The 25,749-nt window shown below is 39.2% G+C and overlaps 1 long non-coding RNA gene across 1 annotated transcript; it reads right to left on the bottom strand.

Annotated features, from left to right (window-relative positions):
* On the bottom strand, positions 1-25,694 carry LOC115378556 (uncharacterized). Its single transcript, XR_003930142.1, has 7 exons — positions 25,499-25,694; positions 24,740-24,812; positions 22,505-22,564; positions 21,634-21,701; positions 18,633-18,738; positions 4,661-4,835; positions 1-876 (listed from the first exon to the last, which is right to left on the bottom strand). It is a non-coding gene; the product is annotated as an uncharacterized LOC115378556 (long non-coding RNA).
* Positions 25,695-25,749: the final 55 nt, after the last annotated feature.

Raw genomic sequence — 25,749 nt, 5'->3', positions numbered from 1 at the left:
TTTATGTTGGAAGTATTCTTTGGTATAAATGTACATAATTTGTATCATGTATTAATTGTGTAATTAACTGCCTCCTGAAAACTGCAAAAGAAAAGTAAATAAACCTTGAAGATTATACACACAAGTTTCTGACATCTTTCTATCTTTCTGTGAAGCAAAGTCTTGAATTCATGGCGCCATATCAGCAGAGAAATAAATAATAAATAAATAAATAAATAAATAAATAAATAAAAATGAGGCCTGGCTAGAGCTCAACAGAAAATGTGACCCTACAGTATCAAGTGGGTGTTGAGCTCCTAAAAAACATGAAACCTCAGACTTAATAATGTAAAAAGCAGAAATACATTGCTATGCATTATTTAAAAAGGAGAAATACATTAACTTGCATAATAATCTAGAAAGGAGAAATGCATTTCAATGCTTCATTATCTAGAAAAGATGAACATGACTAGGCATTTCTATCTTAAAACATCACTCTGTATTATTATCTAGAAAGGAGAAAAATATTACTAGTATTGTGAGTTAGTTCATTTCTTTGCTGGTAGCTGTCAAAACAATCACAAAAATAATCACAAACATCAGTCATTTGCATAACATGACAATCCTTTCCATGCAAAGTCCCGAGGATCAGATTCATGGGTTTTGAGATTAAAACATTTGCAAAAGTATCAGAACATTATACGAGGGAAAGCCTTGAACAATTCCCAGGCATGTTTCTTCAACAATGCCTTATCTGCATTTCCATACTTGCACCGCTAGTCTTTGAACGCCATGTCTAACGGCCGGTGACTAGCATTAGAGCAGATAGGGCTGTCTTCAAGCACTGTCTTCAAGACGGTCAGTCTTCCTCACCGCCTCTGAAAAGAGCCTGTGCTTCTATCACAAGGCAGAAATGGGAGTCGAAAGAAGAGAGCAGGGGAGCAAGAGACAGAGAGAGAGGGAGGGAGAGAGAGAGAGAGAAAGAGAGAGAGCGAGAGAGAGAGAGAGCAATGAAGGTCAAAGCCTGTCATGGCTGCAGGTGGCTGGTTTCCCCCCCTCCCACCCCTCAGTAACCCATTCTCCACACAGGGCTTTCTCACCCACAAACTCATACTCTCTCTTCTCCTTTTCCTCCCTCTCTCTCGCTCTGTCTCTCACACACACACACACACACACACACACACACACGTGTACCCACACACGTGCACACACACACACACACACACCATTCGCTTGCGCACTATCACTCAGCTTCGTCTCATTCTTGCCTGGCACGCACACACCCACCCACACACACACACACACACACACACACACCAACACACCTCATTCATTTCCATTCCTCTTTACTCACACATCCACAGACCGAGTCAGACACACATACGCATGCACACACCCCTGTTTTGGTCCATCATTCAAAGTATCAATAGGAGCCTTCATCAAAATATTCACAAGCAGAGAAGCTCCATAAAGTTTGCATATAGGTACACCAATGTGTGAACAATGGCTAAATCTGTAAAAGCTGGATAGGCAAATTCTAATGCAATGAGAGGGGTTTACCGAAGAAAAATTTGCTTCACACCCCTTGATGTGTGGCTCACATGGTCAAGTGAACTGAGAACTGATCCCTATGCAGGACTCTTAGGCAGAGAGCTCTCATGCAGGGCTGTTGCCAATAAACCATTAAATATGATACTGGATTGTATCACAGTGACAATCATCAACACTCTAGGTGGATAACACTGAGAAATAAAGGGTTACCAGATGAAATAAGATGCAAAAGTGATGTAAAACATGCATGCAGTAAAAGTCATTTTCAAGAGCAGCCATTTGTTGCAGGTATTTCTATTTCCAAAAGTTCGCATGCAATAAAATGGAAGTGAGTGGACAGCGAGATAGACCACGGAAGTATCAATGCTTACCTCTAAACACAAAAGGGCCCCATCCTGCTATGACCTCCCCTAGCATCCTCCCCCCTCCCCTACTGTGTCATTTACCCACAGTTTCTAAATGCTTCCTACGGCCAGAGTGGAATCTGCTCAGAGGTGCCTGGGCTTTGTGGCGGAAACATAATTAAAGTGGTGAAAGATGTAAAAGGTGAAGAATGGGGATGACATCAGGCCAATTTCACACTTGGCACTCGAATGGCTAGGTCCAAGCCAGGACTCTTGCCTCGCAACACAGATCAAAGCCCACTGTCACCGCACCAGTGCAGGAAAAAAGAGGCAAAAGGACACCTAACTATGCTAATCCCCAGGACGAATATATTTTAATCTTGTTAGAATACAAGTTAATGCCGTGGCTCAGTGACTGAACTTTTCTGGCGAGAATGAGAGGTGGACAGAACCACTTTTACCTTTTCTACATGAGGTGCCACTGTCTGGCACCAAAGGCCAAACAGCCAGAGTCTGATCAAACCTTCCTTTGGGTAAACTCAGCGCTGAACATATTCTCAAGCCGCATACAGGAAACAGATACCATTCACACGCACTGAAAAGAGAAGCAACAGTTTTCATTAAGAACAATGATGGAACAAACCTCAACCCCAGTGGTTGTGTCAGTGACCCCGTCTGAAACCCCACTAGGGCACCTAACATGCAAAGGAAATGAGTATTTTGTGGACCAGTTTGTCCCCTCTCACACTGAGCCCTTCTTTCTCAAAAGCACCTTGGTAACCCTTGATCTCTCATGTATGGAAGTCAGGGCGCTGGGGCCTGCAGAAGTTGACTGGCCAGACAATAGTAAGCGGATGCTTTCTGGAAAAGTCACACCCAGGCAACTCTCATTTCACACACCGTGTTTGAGTGGCCCCTGAAAAAAGATGCAAGACTTTTCAATAAAGTTTCCTTTTTGTTCACTTCAGGAACTCAGAAAAAAACACATTCCATATGTTATTTCCCATGGTCCATATCCAATTTCTAGAGGGAGTGTTATCTCCTCAGTTGAAATGAATAAAAACATGAAATCTTACAGCAACTTTCACACACTTGTTTATAGTGAACGCTGATTGGCAGTGCTTCTGATCTACTTTGGCTAACTACTGGGCATATCACAACAAAACAAACTGTCAAGCTATTTGTCTCTTTTAAAACAATATTGCGAGAACAAAAGAGGAAATGTTAGTGTTGGATAGGGTTAGAAAAAAGGTTGGATTCAGTTTCAAATCACAAAAGTTGCACTGACTGTTTCAATCACACTTTCAGTTCAATACTTTTTTCAGCAAAAAAACCTTTTGATATAATATTGATTATGGCTTTGTAGAAATCACTTGCAGCTATATTGTTACACTGTTTTAATTGCTTAAACTGTTTGAATAAAAGATCTTAGAACTCAAAGGAACAACTTAAAACTTTTGAGATCTCTCATGAAATTTTGCACATTGTACATGGCACAGTGTCTGAAAACTAGGGTGTGCAGTACCCTAAAAACTGATGCTTCTCCTGTTGATGATTTATTAACATGACGGTTATCTTTTTAACAAGTGGAAACAAATGCTCATCACTGAGCACAGTAATGTAACACAATCATATTGATTTTAACCCACAAGAGTTCTACAGATTTTCTTCATTTACAACTTCATCTGTTATGTTCATGGTGAAGGTAATATTTTTCAAACTAGCATTAATTCAAAGAACCCAGCTTTTTCTTGCCATGTACTCTCCCATGAAGGCTGGGTATCATAGGATTTTATGGCTGATCAATACATGCTCATTAATGCATAAATAAAGACCCTTATTACATGGTAAGGTATAATTCATTCACAAATTCCCTTTATTTGAGATCACTTGGGTTGTTTTAGTTTTATTAGAATTGACCAGCCAATCAGTCTGGTGTTCTTTACAAAGCTGCACGAGCCATGCAGAGGTGTGCATAACAATTTTATTTACAATTTACATCTTATTCACACAACACTTTCTCGGAAAAGTCAGATAACCTTTAAGTGGGTAAGCAACTATTTGAGAGTTATTTTCATTATACTAATGATTCCTTGTTTATACCATGACAAAGGTTTGTTCAAATCCCTCAAATCAGATTTTCTAATGCTTCCAATATTAAAACAGAAGACAATAGTAGTGGTGCCTACCTACCTGTGCCCTGACACATCGAGAGCTTTCAAACATATAATATTAGCTGAGCTATGTGTAAAAAAAAACCCAACACATTCAGGATAAACAAGCTTAAAAAACAAAGCTCTTACTGTGCAAAATGACACAGAATCAATACGCCCTCTAACATCTTTTTTTGGAGTCCTAGCATTGAATTGTGTATTTTTATGCTAAATTTGCAACACAGTCTTAACAAACACTGTTGAATCTAAACCAAAATCTACATTGAGCTCATTTTTCATAACAGTATCAAAAGTCAAAGAGTATAAGACATTCAGTGTTCACTCTGTTGCATATACAAACACAAGCAAAGGTATCAAAATGAGTAGTAATGTGATATTGCAGTAGAATTTCATAATTCATTCAGCCTTTGCTAAGTCTATGCAGTGAATTTCAGATTTCACCATAAATCCTGATAGTAGTTGCACACATAGGTAGTTGTTTCGTCATGGGGAAAAACAACATACTAAATTAAGATGTACAGTGTACAGTCATGCCATTTCTGGCCTTTTTTACTGACTTTGTGTTGCTTGCCGACACAAAACTAGACAGGGTCAAGGGTACTTCTGACTCACCTCAGGCCCCCTGTTCCCTCTGGGGACTGGCCTGTCACTCACTCTATGGTTATGCATCATGGCTGACAGAGGCACAAAGTGAGAGCTCGATGCCGCATCAACACCAGCAACATCATCGCCCAAACCCATCGTCAGCATGACATCTTCCTCCTAGTCAACCACAAGCCCCTCTCCACTGTGGAGAAAAAACAGAGTCACACATTCACATGAAGAGCCAATAACAAGATGTTATTTAGTACAAGCAGAAATACCTAAAAACAGAATGAGCAAAAAAGTCATTTAGTGTGAAAAGGAATACCTAAAAGTAAAAGTCTGACGCATGGCTTAGAAAGAGTATGCAATGTTTGCAATGGAGGTGTGATGAGGAATGACCGGTCTTAAGTCTTCATTTTGGAGCATTTAATTGATACAGGATCCATCTTACATACAAGCATCTACACTCCACTGGCCATTTCAAATGGGCCTTCAGTTCATTCAAACAGCACTGGGTTGCTGTAGCCTTTGATTGGTATTATTTAGATGAAATAATACACAGATGCATAGATCTATTTGACAAAGAGCATAGGGTTTCAATGATCAATGATCACACCACTCAGAGAGTGCTTTGTATATTAAAAATTAATACTGAGTCACTGAGATACAGTACTGGGCAACGTCAGAATACAAATGATGCAGCGGCCAATGCGGACAACCCAAATTGAGAGACATATCGCAACTTTGATACTGCAGAAAAAAAAATTGAGTAGCAATTTTTTAAATCATATGTGTCTATCATACAAGTTACGTGTAAAGTGAATTCATGGTCTGCAAAAGCTGACTTCCTCACGAATTCCACACCAGCTCTACCATGCAAGCTGCAACCTACAATTTGGAAAACAACAAAATGGCAGCCCGCCAAAGATAAAGGGTCCAAGAAATGCATTTTCCAAATAAAGTATTTTCAGCATGGATGTTTCCTATTTGACTATTTGTTTGCATTTGTATTCTCAAAACACTGGAGCCATTCAGTTTCACTCATGACTGCTGAGTGAATTTCACAAACAATTTCTAAAACTGTGTAATTTTAAAGAGGAACATAAAGTAATATTAATTTCCGTACTCAAACACAGCATGCGTTTGGATGCAGAATTGAATACTGCATTACGAAAGAAGACGCTATCACATGTAACTGTTCTATACCTGAATAGAGCAAATATTTGGGTTTATAAAAAGCGAGAATTTTGAGTATGTTCATTGTAGCTAAATATGGAGGAAACAGTGGCAAAAGAGGCTAACACCTCATCGATGTCAACATTGTCTACCTGCGTAATCTTCTTTAGATCTGACATCGTACTAAAAACAATTGGATGAACAATATTGAGGAACCTCCCCAGCTTGGGCTGGCGAGCAAGGAAGACGACGGCCGAGTCGGCTGAGCCTTAGCCCATGGTAGTGGGCGTCTCTCTCTTCTCTCTCACTCATTTTGCTGCATGCTGCCATTTTAACTGTTCCTGAGTGGCAGGCGAGAGGGCGGGGTTGGCGATGGCAGCCATGATGGTGGAGTCACTACACCCACTCCACAGCAACAGCCTCAGCATCCTACTGATGGCTCTCCATGATGAAGAGGCTCTGCGCTGATCAAAGACAATTAACACACAAGACTACATTATGGCTCAGGCCAAAACAGGACGGAGCAGGTAAGCCATGTGATAAAACAGAGTAACATCAACAACATCTCACTGCGTACATGGTGAAACATTTTCAAAAATATAAAGCCCAAATACACTAACTGCATTATTCTGGAAATTTTAAAGCAGTTATTGCAAGACTGCAAGATTGAATGAAATCACGCTAATTATTTGGAAGAAACTGTGGACACGCTATAGGCAAATGAAACAACTGAGCCAATCCAAGCCAAAGTACTCAATAAGACACTAAATATCACATTTCAATCTGATGCAGAAGTTAGTGTCTTTGAACCTATGCTAGCCTTTACAAAGATTTAACAGCCTGGAAGTAAAAATATTTGTCGCATTGCACTCTTGTTGAACTTGTAATACTGTTTGCAAATCTGTTCTAAGTCACATTACTTATGCTCAATGTAACAATAAGAAAAAATTAAAGCACAAGTATATTATACACTATTTCCACATACTGAAATTTTAAATTATAATTTCATGATGGTAACAGTCAGCATTGAGAAATTGAATTCAAAATTAGCATAATTTCATGTCACTTTTTAACCTAACATATAGTATTTAAAAGACTGCATGCATGTTATCTCATTATGTATTAAATTTAGGGATAACTTACTGAAAATGAAATCCAAAATCTCCAAAAAAAAATGCATAAAATCTTGAAAAAAAGAAGAAAAAACATGAATGTCTCAGTGTTTGAATACGCCTCATTCACAAAAAAAAAAAAATTGGTCTTCCGTCCAAGAACATTTCCGTGAGAGCCGCTGAACTATTATTAAGCAATACATAATTGTCAAAAAAGTAATTTTGCAGCGTCAAAAGCAAAGGCATTAGTCAACAATATCCTCCAGTAGCTTGTGCAACTGTCCTGTTGTATGTTTTCTAACAAAATAAAATATCATACAAATATTAAAATCACAAATGGAAGTTTTGCCAGTATATTCATGCTTGTGGTCCCTTCCAGGAGATTGTGTATTATGTGGGTCACAGCCATACCCCTGCCTCGTTTCCCCACCCCCAACCCTAAAAATTAAAAAAAAAGGGAAAAAAAATCTTCCTTCGATGACCAGAATGGCTCCTAACCAACTACATTTGAGGTCAAAGTTCATTATGTCCCCTTGGCAACACCAGGGCAACAGGCAACAGTGTCTAGACAGGTCATGGTATCACCCCCCACGCCCCAAACCAACCCACTACCCCCTGGCTCTTTCCGGAAGGAGGTGTCAGCAGCAGCCAAGTGCAGGGTAAACAGGGTGGGGGCGGGGGGTGGCCTTTGGCCCCCCTTGAGGTCGGATCACCGCCTCCACCCTCCACTGATCAAAGATGAGGATCTTCCATGCCAGGGCCTTGGTCAAAGGGGGCAGGGCCAGGAGATGAACTCTGCGTTTCTGTAATCTAGACGTGTCCAGACCCGATTGTCTTCTTTCACAGCCCAGAATGGACCCTTCCGGTGCCACTGATTACATTAGGGAGGACAGCCTCCTTTCACAGCAGCGCCCAGACAAAAGAGGCGCTTCCGTGCCCCTCCGCCATCTGGTCCCGAAATAACAGAAAAGGTCCCAGGAAAAGAATAAGCCCGGCCGGCGCACAGCCTCACAGCACTTAAATGAAAGGGATGCTGTTTGAATAGATGGGATGGCTGGACAGATAAGCAAACATACAGTAAAGCCTCACACATTTACGCAGAGATTGGAACCCAATCTACATTAGCAAATAAAGCAGTGTGCATGGGCCCTCGTGGACAGGGCTACAAACCGCTGAAGGATTTAAGCAAAAATAGAATTCTGCTGTGCACGAAATAGAGTAGGCGCCCCAAACTGGGCCACACATACATTATTGTAAACTGTTTGTGCCCAGAGGCTCATCATCAGTTCAAACAAATCTCTGATGTAAATGCTGGAGGGACAAACACTCAAACGTATGATAGGTGGAGGAATCAACACAATACAAAGCCACTGACATAAGTTGTAAGATGGAGTTTCAGCAACATACTGTAAGCTACATAAGCACAAATAAAAACGTCATTATGTATAATTACACAGCAGTGATAATGAAATCCTACTAAAGTAAAAGTTAGGGTCCAAAATGACTGACATCAAACATTAAAAAAAAAAAAAAAATGACACCTACGCTTTCATAATCGCAGTCATAAAAATAAAGTACATGGCTGTTGAAGTTATCAGTTGCTTAACACCTTTGCTTTTATAAGTTATATTCTGAGGATGGAGTCATCGGGGTTTTTGAAAACTTGAAGGATGAATTTAATGTAGCAAAAGTTTTCAAACATTTCCAAAATCCCCATATACCATTTTGCAGTGAAATCTTAAAATGCAAATGACAGAAAAAGATCGACTCATCATTCATCTCTGTCCTATTTATAATCCAATAAGCCTGTGTTCAGATCTGGAAAAAAAAGTAAAATAATATTAGTATAATAGAGTTTATTCACATCAGCAGCCTGTCTTAAGGGTTTACATGTTAAACACTCAGGCATTTCAGGTAAGCTACATGGTATTATTCTGTCACAAAATGTGTAACTAGGGGCTTTTGGAGTTGTGTTTTCCTAATGCTGATTATATGCTCTGCTATGCATGGCTTGTTTTTCTCTCACAGTAAAGTCCACAAGGAAATTTGGTAAATAAACAACCTAATTAGTGGCAAAGGTGATGCTGCCCTTGATCTTAAATGTTTTGTCAGGAGAAAGGTGAATGTGCAGCACTGTGAAGAAAAGTTACAGTGTGTAGCGTGCACATATGGATCTATCATACTGGATATGAGCTTCTGTGATAAGGATGCATAGTAAATAGGACTCTTAAATCAGCTCTTAACTAGCACAGTTCAAGCAACTGCTGGTGGTAGGCAGAGGGTGTATGAGCATGAATTAGTCTGAAACCTACACAGGAGTACTAGCATATATCTTATGGGCCAGAAATCTTATTGTGGGGCAATGTGCAAAGACCTACATCTGATAGCAATAGATTCTCAAAATCTGGAAGCATGTGTTATTAATCTGTCACACTGACTACCATTCATGAAAGAGAGCCCTGGATTATGAGCTACTTCACTGTTATCCCTTAAAACTGTTTATACCTGTACAACTCTAGACATACAGCAGGATTAGACATTACCAGCTTGGCTTGCACCTACTATGCAGCATTCAATTTTAAATGAAAGTAAACATGCAAAGGTTCCAGATGGTATCTGTTATACTATTCATCCCCTAAATGCATATAGCCCGCTGAGAAAACCCGCAATTATAACTGTGTTATGGGACTGCCAGAGCAAAATGACACCTCAGGTTTTGAGGAAGCACTTCATAAAGGCACATTTTTTGTTAAAATTAGGACACACAGGATATCCAAGGTGTACCTAAAGATAAGTTGATGAAGTTGTTTTTCTTAGCTCTGAACTCAGGGGAAATTAAGTTGAGATGAGTTTAAATATTTGGTCTCCATGTGCACTTAATTTCACCTCAAGTTTCCCTAGAGCAGTAAATGTATCCCGGATCAGCTGTCAGACATGGCACATATTCTTTACCTGCCAATCCTTACGCTTCTCTTGGGCTATGGCATGTCTGTTATGGAGTGATATAATCTACTGGCTGACATGACATACTGCAGCTATCAGAAAATCTCTACACTGATTTACAACAAGGCACTGCTGATGTGGCTATGTATATGATGTAATAGCTACTGTATACTTCCACATGAGACAAATTTGCAGGGTTAAATCATTACTGAACACCATTTAGGACACATGTAGGCAAACATGTAGCAAGTATCTCTATGACCAATATATCTTGTAAAGTATACTCCTCTCTCCCTCTGGGCTCCTCATTGTCTGGTACATCAGGGATCAAACTTTAAAAACTCAACTTATCAAATTCAACTTTTGCAGCTATTGTTTGTGATGGCCTCACCATAATGGTGTACTTTCAAAGTCAATTTTTCCCCCTGCAAAAACAGCTGCCCTACTGCCTACACAATTTTCTGAGCAACATTCCCAAATCACCCAACCTGTCAGACATCAGAGCCACCCTGTGCAAAGTTACAGGAACAACTGTGGCAAAAAACTCAATATCCAACCCTCCATTAGAGCCTTTTCATTACTGCAGGCATTCAAACACCAATTAAAACACACTCTTCCCTTATTCGATTAAGCATGTAGTCACTGTCTGGTCTTTGCGATCAGCTAGCCTGGTGTCATAGCTTCTTCTTGTCTGATACCTTCCCTTTCACTTCCCTCCTGCTAGCTTTTTTCACTAGTTCCTTCTTTCCCCCTACTTCTCGACCATTCTGTCTCATTTTGCCCTTTGATTTTCCTCCTGTACAAGAACCTCATACAATTCAGACTTTCTCATCTGGGCCCAGAACTTCGTGTTCTTTTCACACTAACGTTTCACTGTCTGTATAAATAAAAATCAAAATGAAACAAACAGGAGCAATTGATGCAAATGGTGCAATAACTATTTTTACTCATTAAATTATGCACATCTAAGTGGGCAAAATGATCAAAATGATACAATTAAATTATCCTTAAAACCCTCAAACCTTAAATAATGAAAATGCTAAAGAGTCCACTGATATGATTTGTGACAGCTACATACTGAGAAGAGTGGAAGTGACAACGTGTGAAACTGTAGACTTCAAGGTCTTGAAACACCTGCTTTACACATGGCAGCAAGGTCTTCTTTTGCCTGCTTCGATGCAGTAGCATCCTGCAAGCATTTCACAGCTGGAGTTTTACACGTGGGTCATACCTAGGATTCTCACTTAATCCAAAAACAATATAGTTTAGGTGAGAATAAGCAAGTGAGGAACTGTGAGCTGTCTATTCTTTGTGAATGAGTTCAAAAGGAAAACAAGAAGTTTATGTCTGCAGTACCACATATAAACATAGTGAACATATCTCAGAGTTCAAAGTGAAGGCACTGACACATATTCCTGCGCTATTATTCTGAAAAAGTGCGAGATTAGCTTATATTCAAACCATATTTTATTGTGAATAAACAAGGCTTGGAACAATCGACCATATTGGTGGCTCTACTGATGCCACACACTTGAATTGCATAGCTTTGGCCCTCTAAGTGCGAGAGTCATACTACTAACCCATATGAAATCAGGAGCTAACTGCAATGATTTTTCTTTGTTCTTTGTTTTATCTCGAAGAAATGTTGTTAGCCTTGCAATTATTAATAAAGTCAGTCAGAAAAAAAAGCCTGTATTCTAGAGGTGAATACAAATTCCAGGGGCAGCTAATGCCAGACTGTTCGTGGTGCTACAGCATGCTGAAGGGGCTATGCTTCAAAATTAATGTTTACTGGTAATGTACTGATGATCTGTTCAAAAGCAAACTGTTGCTTTCAAGATGTGGGGGTCACATTGTTAGTGTGAGCCAACTGCTACTCACACAAATTTGTGCCAATTCAAAAAAATTTGCTTAATCCTTGGGTCTGAACTAATTACACTCACCTTAAACGCTATACCACACTGGTTGTGTAATGCAGAATGGAAAGGACTTTTCTGTAAGATCATAGGCTACTTTATCATTTGCATCGTTGTGCACAGACACACTGGTGGCAAGCAAAAGCACAAAGCACACAGTCTACCTGAACTAAAATGTAGAGAGACACAAAACACAGCCAAACACAGCCGGAGCTGGGGCAAAAACCAATGTAGTTGCAGTATAAGATTCTCGATAGTGTACCTGGCCTTTTAAACACCAGTCCATCGCAAAAATACAAACATTTCAGACTAGACACATTTTTAAAAATGCAAAGACTTCTCCAACAGAGGGTTAAGCTACAAGATGTGACAAAACACTTCTTGTTTCCAGAGATGATGTAGCATTTAAGAGCCCTGCAACTGGAACCACATACACAGCTGCTGGCCTAAAAACAAACATTTTCAAAACTTTTTCCTCATTTCCCCAGTGCTGCAACCTTCTTAACTTTCATAATGTCTAAATGATGAAAGAAGCAGATCTTCCTAAGTAAGTCGGTACCACTGAATCTTTCTTGCATTAGAAAACACAGAACCATGTCCTCAATTCCATGGTTTACTTACTCCACTGTGGATATAAATTGCTTGTAATTGCTCGTTTTTGTGCAAAGCAAATCTAAATTAAAAAAAAAAAAAAAAAAAAAAAAAAAAAAACATGATAGAGTTCAACCCACCATTGGTTCTTTGTGTATGTGTCTGTTGGTGGGTAAATAAAACTGCCAGATAACAGCTCAGTTTTACATCCCTGGGATAAGTGAGGGGAGTGTGACATATAGAGGACAGGTGGCGCCAGTCAAGTGAAGTACATGAGCATAGTCCCACTCTGTAGTCTTTTAGATTCATAATTAGTGTTTCTTCCATAGCAATCCCCTAATTATGTTATCAGGTCTTACAGTATACTCATTATTCACAGTAACAAACAAGCTGGAAATAACAGTCAATCCTATGGAGACCTGAGAACAGTGTTCCAGGGAGGGACTTGAGTCACTATGTGAAACCAACAAGAACCAACACGACACCTGGCATTTCCCAGCTAAAGTGGGCTGCTGCACACTGCTGAGCACACAGTGGCAAGACATGCTTCTTAATTGTGCAGGTTTGGAGAAGCAGCCACACGATTATGGTGTTATAGCTTTGTGTACTTCTCTTTAAAATGCACTGTAACTTGCAAATTCTTTTTTGCTAAAACATAAGGAAAAATGCCTTATTTATTATTTAGAAATTTTACAGAAAGCAACAAAATACATAAAAAGGTACTGTGGCTTAGCATCAGTTCAAAGGCATAGCTAATTTATGAAATGTCTACAGTAGCTATCCAAAGACAGTATAAGCTTTTCTTGCTATCAGTACTTGCCTACAGTCCCGATTACTTATTTTTAAGTAATTCTAGTTTACTGAATGCACAACAGTATTAAAAAAAAAAAAGCATTTCACAATAACAGAAAAATAAAATAAAAACAGAAATAGTAAAGGAATCAAATGTGACCACAGTATCATATCTTAACAAGAGAATAAAACGTTGAAATGCTTTGGACAAAATAAGTTTTGCGGCAAAATATATCAGATGATATAGATGACACAGATACATGTCCGTACAATACAAGAGACCCATCGAGTTAAAAAAAAAAAAAAAAAAATCAGGTAAAATAATATGATAACCTACACTCAAAATAATTCCCTGTGAAATACTGCCAGAGCTTATAATGTTGAACAGTCTCCTCTTTATATGTATGCCTAACATCATTTAGCACCTTTCTGATCACTAAGCAGACCATTTTGTCCTTTGAGTTGACATTTTCAGCATTCACTGTATTTTTGCTGCAAACAAACACAACACACTACATCTTTTTGTAAGACATAAAAAAGATTTGGATTTACAGAAAAGGCAAAAATCTGTTGATTGGTAGCAGAAAAAGTCGTTCTCAAAAGATTGTCAGGGAACCACTATGGTTTTTCAGTCTGTGTAAAAGAAATAGGTTCGGAGGTCCTGCTGACTTTTTCAAAACAACCAAGATTACAAAAACGATGTCCGGTTGAACCAAAGTATCTGAAAGTGTAAGAGGTTCTGATGCGTTACAGTAGAAGTGTAGTAGTACAAAAGTTTTTCAATCAAACAAACTGATCAAGAAAACACCTCAGTGTGTTCACAATTATGTGTATATGTATAAGGTATAACATAAAGAAGATGTAAACAAATAGCACAATTACTAGTTTGACATCTTTTTGTACAAGTGCAGTAAATGTATGTAAACACATCAAGGGTTTGGGAAAAGTCAGTGCCCACAAAATAACTCAGTAATTTATCAGTCAAACGCGAGGAAGCATGCCAAATAGCCCTTTTCCATCCACATGTGCTGGCCTGGCTCTACTCAGTTTGACTCGGCATGTCAGCCTGGCATGGCTGGGATTTGCGCGTCCACTACAACAGGGCTACCCGCTTCAAGGTGTGTCTCTAACAAACAGCAAAGCCCTGCTGGTCGCTTGCTGGAGTGTTGACTAGTTTTTCTTAACTTTTGTACCAGCGCCCCACACGAGTGTTTTATTTTTTAAAAAATCAACAAGACCAACTTGAAATGGCTGCTTCACATAAACAATTCTAGTGTAACCAAGAGACTCGCCGAAAAATCTATTTTTTAACATGGATAGATTATCAACTTCAATACAAGTTTCACAAGTCTCCCTTTGGTATTTCCTGGTTGTTAGCAGCCCTGTTTCTCTCTGACCAATGAATGATGAGGAAGCGCTCTGACATCATTGCAGCCTGCCTGAAGGCGAGTCCAGCGCATTTTGTAGCTACTCCAGAGTAGGGCTGATCCAAATGCTTCCAAGCTTTAAAGCTTCAATCGTTGCCGTGACAATCAATGGCAAAATCAGTATTTAAATACTTATTTTTTGCTTTTTTACAGTGGACACTGCATTTTCTCTTGACGCAAACAGATCCGCTGTGGTCCAGCTGTAGCGCACCGACACTTTCCACACAAAAGCTGAATGCGGAGTCAATTCTCCAGGACAGCAGATACGCCTGCAGATTCAGAATCCCTGGGACATGTGTTGCTCTCAGAGACAGGAGACGTTTGCTGCTCCATAATGTCAATCTGCGTGCCAGCGTGTGAAACTGACAGGAGCGCAAACCCCTTGATGGTTGATATAGGCTACCGTTGTCGTATTGCCCATTCTCACCAAAATATGATGCCCACTAAGAAACGTAAGAAAGCACTTCAGAGTGAGAAACGCTGCTAAGAGGTCCACATAATTTATGTGGGACCACTGTTTCAGAGACCTCTCACTGACCATCCCTCCTATATTCCACCATAGCCCAATAAACTTGCATCTACAGTGACTACCTTCCAGGACAGGACGGTGCTCATGGGCACCCCCTGTACCAGGAAAGCTAGATGCTGCCAGTGGTGCAGTGCCATTACGCATTTCACCATGACATCTACCCTGAATATGCACGGGGTCCAGTCTGAGGGCACTGGAAATCCCCCCGTACAACCACTCCCATCCCCCCACCACCTAGAGAAGCTTCGAATAACATGGCATAACTGCTGCTGAAGTTTTGACGCCCAAAAACAGGTATTCCGGAAAGCCCTACTCCAGAGATGGTCCATCTTGGGCATGGGTAAGCACAACTCGGTGCACAAACTGGTAATGGAAATGCAAATCAGCGTGGCATATTTTGACTCGCCGTGGCCAAAAGTGCCAATGGAAAAACCCTAAAAATGTCCTTTACAGTCTAATAGTCTATGGTTAAAATTCCTAAGTGCATCAACAAGTACCACCAAGTAAATTCAGACATCTCGGTACAACAGTATGCATATTTTCATATCCGCATATTGAATTTATTATCACGGGTCAGCTAGAGTTCGGATTCACTCTCAGATATTTAATGATGTTAGAATGTGCTCTTCTGATAAAGAGCCTTTTCTTTTTAAACTTGACCAGTGGAAAACATGCAACAGTTGTGATAACGGGCTTCAGTGTTATAGAGCATAAATAGGTCATCGATGAGAATTATAAAAATAAGATCAGCTGCAACAGATATCTGCATCACAAGAATACTAATACAATGATTTGTCAAAATGCAGCTTAAGTATTGCCACTTATGAAAGTTTAAAATTTAGTAAGATTTGGTGAGATAGAGGTGTGTATGGATTAATAGCTTCTGAAAAGGTGTTGTGTGATAAATGGCATCAGTGTTGGCAATTAAAAACCTCAGACAATGACCTTTGAAGTCTAAACAGCATTTAATATTGTTCTGGAAAAACCAATTGATATATACTGATGATTCATAATGACAAACACAGATGACTAATGTTACCAGTAACAGTAAAGCTGAAGATTAGCACTATAAAGACCCTAGCATTGAAATGATGATTGACATTCGCTGATAGTTGCTGTGAGGATAAGGCCTGTAAACTTCTCATTTGGAACTTATGCAAAAACCTATACTTTCATAAAAGTGACATCCACACACAACTGAGGAGCTGTTACAAAAAAGTTGAAGTGGGTAATTAGTCAACAGTTAAAGGCATTAATCACCTTAAGGAAGGCTGATGAAGATAAAAGGGCTCAAAGGAAAACAAACCTGAAATGGGCTGGTATCATTCACATCACAGTCGGATTCTAGAGGTCATGTGCTAAGTCCTGTTAAGAGCCTCAGAGGGGAAGCGCTGAACATTGAGCACTTTTGTGTGAGCGTTTAGAACACAGCCAGGTTTTAAGCACACAAACATGAAAAATATCAATTTCACATTTGGTTTAACGCTTTCACACTTTGTGTCACTGACACCCAGAGAGAAGGGCTGTGGAAGACAAAACACAGCTCCTGGATAAGGATCACGTTAATGCCTATCAATTAGGATCAAAAGAGGATTAACCGGCGTGGTTGCAGCAGTGGGATGGGGGCCCTCGCAAAGTCACTGAATACTAGGGGTCACACCCCCGACTTCATTAGGCCTGACCTTTCCACACCATTGTGTGACAGGAGAGAGATCCTGCAGTCAGTGTTTCCCCTTCACCCATCTTAGATGGCTTATGGAGAGTCAAATACGAGGCATGCAGAAAAGCTGTTAGAGATCAGTGAAATATGTAATATTCACTTTCAAAGTCCAGGGAGACTTATTAGGTTACTGTAATTTGGTGCAGGTGGGTATTTACTCATCAGCCTCCACCCTCCCTGCACAAGAAATCATTTTTCACCTTTGAGAGAGGTGAGATTTACTAATTAGTCATGGTGTGGCCTCCCTTAGCTATAATGTACCGCAGGGTCGACTGGCTCTCACTTTGCCTTGCCATCTTAATTCACAAAAGGTCAAACAGCAAAGAGAAAGCAGGTATTCCAGGTAAGTTTAAATAAGCCCCAATTAAGGAAAAATGCAAACACACCCACAAGCCTCACATACCAGACTTACAAGGAGGCTTTTCGGAAAACCCTTAAATTGGTGATACCATGAAACTTCAATTTTGCAGCATTTCAGAGCAGTTTCCTAAGGATTCAAATGACAAAAGGGCAGAAATGAAAATGATAAAAAGTGAAATACATGGGCAAGAAAAACCTCACTTCATCATTTGGTCCAGATTTATTCAATGATTTTGTACAACACAAGCCAAATCTATGATTCCAGTTAATTCCAGTTAATTACAAGCCACTGATGTCATCATCCAATTAGTTTGGCATCACCAGTACAGTCTAAAGTGTACAGAGGAAATATACTCTAGAGTCATTAACCAAGATAAAGAGTAGACTGAGACAACGATAAAGAATAACAGCACATTTCCAAAAGTATTTAAATTTGGTCTGCAAGTGTGACTGTTAAAAAACAGAAAACTATTTAATACAATCTAGATTTCCATTCTGATTCTAACAAAAACTGAAATTGTTTAGCTTGAACATACATGACTACTACTGCGAAATGAAATCTTCATAAAACACTGCACAATGCCCTGAATACACAAGTAAATGTCATTTTTTGTTTTGTTGTTTCAGAAACGGTTCAGTAACGCATAGTAAAGCACCACTCTACTGTATTTGCAAGGCATCCATCCACTGGCAGAGCATCTCTCACTGTCTCATTTCAAAAAATGGTAAAATAAGGAGGGATATGGCAGTCTACAGATGTTAAGAATCCGGTGAAAGTTAACACTTAAGTAGAACAGCAGAAGTTCAACTCAGGCCAAAAGTTTCTTTCCAAGAAGCGAGCACTTGCTCAGGCTGCTGTTCAGTTTAAGCAGGCATGCAGTCTTGCACTGCAGTCAAACAGTGGTCACCCAGGCCTACAGCTTTCTTCGTACCTCTTATGGGGTTTTTATAGATGAGCACACCCCATTTAAAAGGCAGTGGTTGAGGGATTTGCAGTCAAATGAAAACAGGAGGAATTGCTGGAGCTGTCAGTGTTACGCAGCTGAGTGGGAACGGACATGCTGCGTGTGCACATCTTAAGACTGACTGGATCACAAACAGTGGAGGCAAACACAGGCAAACATACAACATTCATACTGAACACTTTAGTCAACTAAAACAAGCTATTTACTTACCTTTAAAGATGCTCACAAATACTGATGTTTCAACATTGGTGTACTTGACATTTACAGTATATGCAATTCCAGCAAGCAGCCTGCATGAGGATCTAATATTCACCTGGTGTTGACACTGATGTTTTGGCTGCACCTCAAAAGCAAAATCTCCACTAGCTGTGCACCGATCGTGGCTGTTTATAATAATAAACAAACAAACGTCTGCTGTCTCCAGACACTGAAAGGGTTCTTACCACTGACCCAAGATAAATTTCATACCTCAGCAATCCTGTTGAACAGAAGATGAGATGGTTTGTCTGGAAAGTCCACCCCATAAGCAAGTCACTGATGTCATCATCCCATTAGTATGGCTCACCAGTACAGTCTAAAGTGCACAGAGGAAACATACTCAACAGTCACCAACCAAAAGAGACAGTAGGCCTAGGTGACTTTGAACGGTATAGCACATTATCTGAAGTATTTAAATGTGGTTAGCAAGTATAAGTGCTAAAAACAGTTTATTTTATATTAAACAAGATAGTATTTCATATAATCCAAACAATACAATTTCCATTCTGAATCTGACAAGAGCTGAAATTGTCTGGTTTAAACCTCCATGATAACTACTGGGAAATGCTGATACTGCCTGTGTGTACCTTGCAATATACTGGTGAAGTGCACTCCACTTGTTTTGTTCCATTCACAAATGTCAACAAGTTTGCATGAGCAGAGAAAAAATCCCCAAATACCCCAGTGCAGGCAACCTGCCATTAATCTGAGTCTCTGTAATTCCTAACTGCCTCCTTTCCTCTTGACCCCACAACACACGCATAAGCCCAAAGTGTCTTTTCTCTCTCTGTTTTCGTAGCAACAGAGCAGAGGCCCAGCTTAATATGTTACTGACAGCCACTGTTGTGTTACGTGACATAGGAACACACTCTGGCTTTACACTGGGTCTTAAAGGTGGACGAAAACAAGTATTCAAGGGGGTAAAGATCACTTAAACCTTTCAGTGATAGACAAAGTTAGCAGTTCAGCATCACAATATACAGTACTTTTGACTAAACCATGCAATAGGCATACACCTACCTAAATTCAAGTGTTTTAAAGGCTATGGAAGTTCATTATAAACAATTTTATTAATGCTTTGATTTTAAATATGTGCAGTACAATGAATGAAGAATATGAAATTGTATTATTTTGAAATTGTCTTATCATAACAACAGAGTGATTAATTGAGCATTTTGATTGTGTTAAGGATTCATTAAGCCATAACCTCAAGCAATTGTAATCCATCACCATCATTAACAGTATTCCTTTTATTTAGCAATTCCTGAGATAATCCGAGGTAAATAATATTAAGGGTCCAAGAACCTTAAAGAACAAACTTTTTTAGCACAATAAAAATGTTATCGCGTGAAATTCAACTATATTGCCAATGCATATTATCTTCAAACTATCTGCATGAACATGAGCATACAAATAAAACAAATATACTGTTTATTAAAACAAAACAGCTATCTAACATTCCAGAGCACAGTTCATTATTATGATGAAATAACAACAAAAAAAATGTTGATGATAAATGTTTATGATGCATGAGCCATTGTATGTAAATGTATTTTTTCTTGCGTAATATTATATTTCCTGTGCTATATTATATTCACTTTGACATTTATTATAGTACGAACACTGTATAATATATAATCCAAGTATAGCAAACAAATGCATATTATTCCAAAACCGTTCTAATAACCTTATAAACGATCACACACCAAGTAAACCGCCAAATTGTATTCCCCAACAATTATGTTTTCATTGTTTCTAAAAAACATTTTTAATAAAAAATAATGCACGAATTGCTATCCATCGTATGTTTTTCATTAACTCATAGTTTGGCTAATTTTTGCAATTAAACAACACATATAAAGTAAAAACACAACATAACAGCCTACATTTATACCGTAAAAAATATATGAATTTCAGTGTAATTAATTGTCTATTGTTAATATTATAATTTAAAAATATATTATTATATCTGAGTAATTAAATTGTTTTAACATTCGATTCAAATCCTAATTGATTGGAAATCTTGGTAAAAGCTGCTCATAAATCTCTCAGAAACATTTCGGAGACTGTATAAATTCTGAAAATAAAACACAAAATATTTATGATAAAACAAAAAATGTCACCCATCTAAAAATGAATCGCACAGCGCTTCACAAACAGTAAACTAATAAATGAAATCTGCAATCCAACAGGAAAAAAATCCTTTATACCCGTTTGTTCATCATTATTCTAATATATAGTCCGTTGCAAAGTTTGTTTTCTCCACGAAAGTAGTCCAGTTTTCTAACCCGAGATGCACTATGAATTCAATTTTCCTTTCCTAGAAGCTACATTGCAGCTCAACTCTTTTGCCACTGCCTGCAACCTAAAATGGACGCTGCTGGCCTTGAGTTATCAATGGCTAGGACCAGCTAAGGGTCACAGCTGTGCAGTCGTGATCTTATGCTGCCATGAGGGAGCAGGCAAATGGGCCCATGTTTTGGCAGACTGCCAGGAGACCCCTTAAAATACAGTGAAAGCCTTGATGTAAAATATGCCACACCAATGTCAAAGGAAACACCCTTTTTCCAGGGAGAGCTGCGTCATTACGCAGCAGAGGTTGGTGGTATAAACAACCCAACGTTTACAATAGACAATGGCAGGTGCCGCTGTTGTACATAGCAATTCTTTGAAATATGCTCAAATTTAACTGTATATGCGCACAGAAATAACCCGAGAAATCTTTTCATTATATTTCAAGCAGCATTAGAGCCGAACTGAAAGCCTATTTTCTCCAGACATCATCATGATGCTAGACCCTGTGACTGCACTGTGGGTGGAGACAATGAGCCAATAGAAAAACAGCATGGAGATTGAGAGCCCTTCTTGCATCAGCATTTTCCGGCAAAGCCTCCAGTGAAAGTTACGAGATCCATATCCATGATTATCTTATGAAGAGATCAAAAATCTGAGTAAATAAAAAATGATTGCTGCAAATGAGTGAATGGCAGCACTGAATGCAATGTACTATTTCTCAGCATCATAGCAGCAAGACTTGGGGATGCAAGCCACAGCTCATTCTCTGTACATATTGGGCTGTGCAGCAGACGCATCTTTCCCTCAGGCAATAACACTCACTCACTGCACCAACTTAAAGCATTCCTAGAATTGCTTTTCTCAACTTTAAACGTGCCCAAATGTGCGTTAATGAACAGGTCAACACAGATCTTACCATGGGCGAACACACTTCCAGCGTCGAAGACATGAAGGAATGACAGGCTGCAAGGAACCATGAATCTCCTGTAGAAGGGAAGGATAAAAATAGCATCAAACAACTGCGTAGCTTGGTTATAGTTAAGACACACATTGAAGCAGAAAACAAAAAAAAAAACAGGACAAAAGCAAAAGGCCAAACATCACATGAAAATAAATTTATTTCATTTTTGCTCTTTTGGTTTAAATGAGAGACTTGGCTTAAATTGCATTTGAACTGCAGTAACAAAGTCACAACGCACCATCAGAAAATAAATATATTGGTCCTGAGTATCGTTGAAATACTTTGTGCGATGCAAAAAAATTATGTTACTTTAGTTTAACTTTTGCAGCAACCCGCATGCTGGAGCAGTTGTTTGTAATGACACTTTGCGATCATTTAATGTGGTTTAGATCGAATTCTAGCCACAGAAAATTAGGATGCCGATGTAATAATGCATTACACATATTATTTTGATACAACTGCATTGTAATACAATTGTAAAAAAGTTTAACATGTGCATGCTTGAGGCAGATATCACACAAATGCTCATAAACACACTTTGAATAACAACATATGATGATCAGGGAATAATCTGAGATACTATATGCACGGCTGACAAGTCTTATGAAACATGATCGCAATGCAATAACTTTCACTATGTTTTGTGCTGCAGAGAACAATAAATTGAAGCCGTGCTTTCAATAGTATTTTCTAATAAAAGACAGTGTTCTGTGCAGAGTGCCAAAAAAAGCCAATTTAAGAATCAGCGCGAGTGTGATAATGCAACAAATATTGACTGTAAGAGAAAGTCAGGACACCAAAACGCTGCTTTCCAAGTCTTTCTTACCTATCTAAGAGTATTTCCAATCTTTTTTTGTGCAACACTGGGGTCAGGTTTGGGACAGGCCTGCAAAGATAAAAACCAACTGCATTTTTAAGCACAGCTCCAATGAAACATGATCAAAAAGCACTCAAAAACCATTAAGGAATATGTCAAGATGAGACTAAAGGAGTTGTCTGACAGCAGATGAGTATGCACTAAGCAGGTGATAATGAAGTGATCTGTCCAGGCTGGTCACTGATAGGGCTAACAGATAAACATCACAGACTCAGTGAGTGAGAGTAACTTGGACTGTCAGAACGAAGCTTGGAGCAAAGCAGTCAGCATCGCCTTTATACTCCAGGAGCTCAGTGAAAAGATTTATGGCAGCTGTTTTTCACTTTTTTACATGTTTTATTACCGAGTGTATGAAAACTGCATACTATGAACTCATGCAACCAGCTACTGGCAAAATATAAGCTAAGGATTGCTTTCTCTGTAAAAGCATGCATGTCAAGTGGTGTTTCAGCAAATCCTGAGCATGGCAGGCTGTAAAGCAGGGGTTTTCTTTGCTGTCATGCCATTTTGTTATGAGAATGTTTTGAAGCTCAGTTTCACTGGATATTACAGCACTTTAATAGAGGACAAACAATGCAGCTACACTACAGTCAATGTGATATTTGTGGAATACAGGGCTGGCAAGGTACTTTTCAAAATGTAACCTGGTATCTTATTTTTCCCTCTGTCTCGGGTGAGTAACATGACAGACTGGATTTTTCAAACTCAAAATCGTGATTTGTTTTCTTTTTGACACAGCAAGCTGATCTGTTTACTTTCCTTTAGTGACGTTTACACTGATTTTAGTCCAGAGTACGCTGGATAATTCAGCTAGAGAATTTACACTAATCTATAGACTGAGTTTTATACACTGTTACTATTTTTTGTAATTATCAGTAAATATACTAAGTTGCATTAAATGGTATTTGTGTCCACGCTTTTCGAAGTATTGACAGTTGGTAAAATGTGTTTCCCCGCTTCAAATATGTTTCTGAGTAAATATTTAAACAGGTAATTTTCTTTTTTCCTAAAAGATTTAAAATGAGTATCTTTGGCTCTGCAGCCTCTGAAGAAAAAAACGCTCCTCCAGTGTAGCTCTCCATTAACACCTTATTAAGCATTTAAAAATAATAATAACAATATTGAAGTTGGTATAGCATTTTAATAAAACGCAGAGATATTCGCAGATTTTTGGTTGTTCACAGTACATTTCCAGACACACTGGGAACCTATGGCAGTGGTGAATCCGACAAAATGGCTGCCAAATGTTGCGATAATAGACAAATAAGCAACAATTGAGCAGTGGCTGCGGCAAAAAAAAAAATCCTATCAGTGCAGAAATGATGTAAAATGATTGGTGTTGTCCAATACCAAGGGGGGGAATAACTAAAAAGTGGGGACCAATGGTCAAATAATCATCAAACTGACTGAAGGCTACAAATTCTGTGTGTAACAATATATTATTGGATAACTATGGGCTATTTCAAATAAGTAGAGAGCGTCAGCATCCGTCCCAAGGTTTTATCATCACATTAATCCCATCACAATAACATAAGGGTACTAACAATGCTGCAGCTTGCAGCAGCCATCTTGCCCCAAAAGACTAGACATAAGGAAGAGGGAGGAGGGTTCCCCAAGTCATATGACTCCACCGTCTGCAGACAACTGCAGTGACAGAGCAAAGGTGTCTAGACTACATGAGTCAGAGGCAGCAGCAGATCAGGAGGAGATGCATGGTTGCATCCAACTTATTTGGACTTCCACTGAGCTGTTTTTTTTTATCTTGAGGGCATTTTTTGGCTTATTATGTTTCATTTGTGCAAAATGCAGTAGCGTATCTATCGGGGACAATGCGGGTATTAAAAAAAAGGTTTTAGGCCAAATTCATCAAAATGACGTTTTTTTTTTTGTTTTTTTTAAGGTAATCGTGACAAATGAACACATGCATGGTTTAATCCACCCCATTAACTATTTGGCAGACATCACCCCTAACAGTATAGGAGTGAACCTATAGCCTGTGATGCCTGTAAGCTAAAATTACTCATCTGGCATCCTCAGAGCTATATTAACAGCTAAAACTGATAGTGAACACTCGTGTTTCCATGCACGATTTTTTTTTTTAACTTGCTGCCTTTGTTTGTGTTTTGACCATCAGCATTTCAACACAAGTCCTGTTTCACCCCCATAGTCTGTGCAGCAACCAACCTTTCTCTGGGGTCTATTCACTGCCTTTTTGATGATGCAACCCTCTTGAACTCCCAGGCTGAAGACAGATCTCCTGCAAACCATAAACAAGACACAGAAGAAAAAAAAAAAAAAAAAAAAAAAAAAAAAAACACAGCCAAACATCACATTTCATGGAGGGTTCATGGTGCCTTGTGTCAGGGCCAAATAGCTCAGTTACATTCATTAATTCTACAAATGTGCCTGAAGAAGATGCAATTAAATCTGCAGGTGGTGTGGCTTAAATTTAAAAAGAAAGAAAGAAAGAAAGAAAACTGATAGGCCAACACGATAATACTAACAGCTTAAGTTTCTCTCTGTGTGATATGTAACAGGTAGCCTGAGTGCGCGTGGGGTTAATCAACAGCGTTCACGTCAGCAAAGGTGCGTCACCTGCGCATCCTCCTGAACTACAGTGTGAATGAGGTCAAGTCTGCCAAACACAATAGTGCTCTGTGCTGTTGTAATTCATAAAAACACACACACACACACACACACATACACACATGTCTATACCCGTGACATGACGTTGCTCAGACGATAAATGTTAACCAGGCTACTCGTAGTTTGTTACAGTAGCACAGAATAAATTAAGACGACGCCAAGAAACTGTTTCCCTCCCCAAAACACACTGCTAATATTCAACAATAAATACCTCAACTGGCAGCCATGCAAAGTCTACTCTACTGCAGTATCCAGTGCATGTTACGATACTTGCACTCTGGCGCCTGCCTTACCTACCTGTGCATAAAAAAATGTCTGCTGATAGACTGTAGAAAAAAAAACTTTCACAACGTTTATCTAAATAACATTTTGGTGGAGCGTGGTGAGCCGCTGGCGAAGGCACTTTGGCAGGATAGAAAATTCCCATTTCCAGAGCACGGTTTCCTTGTGAATGTGCACGGAGACTTAAAACTCCATCTCCAATTTTATCAATTTCAGACAGACTCCAGACAGTCTCTAAGCGGTTACGTGCCTGCTTGTCTTGCGCG

Source organism: Myripristis murdjan, chromosome 20 (genome assembly GCF_902150065.1).
Source record: "Myripristis murdjan chromosome 20, fMyrMur1.1, whole genome shotgun sequence".
In the NCBI taxonomy this organism is placed as follows: domain Eukaryota; kingdom Metazoa; phylum Chordata; class Actinopteri; order Holocentriformes; family Holocentridae; genus Myripristis; species Myripristis murdjan.
Note: the sequence above shows the minus strand (reverse complement) of the source record. Positions and strands in the feature narration are given on the sequence as shown.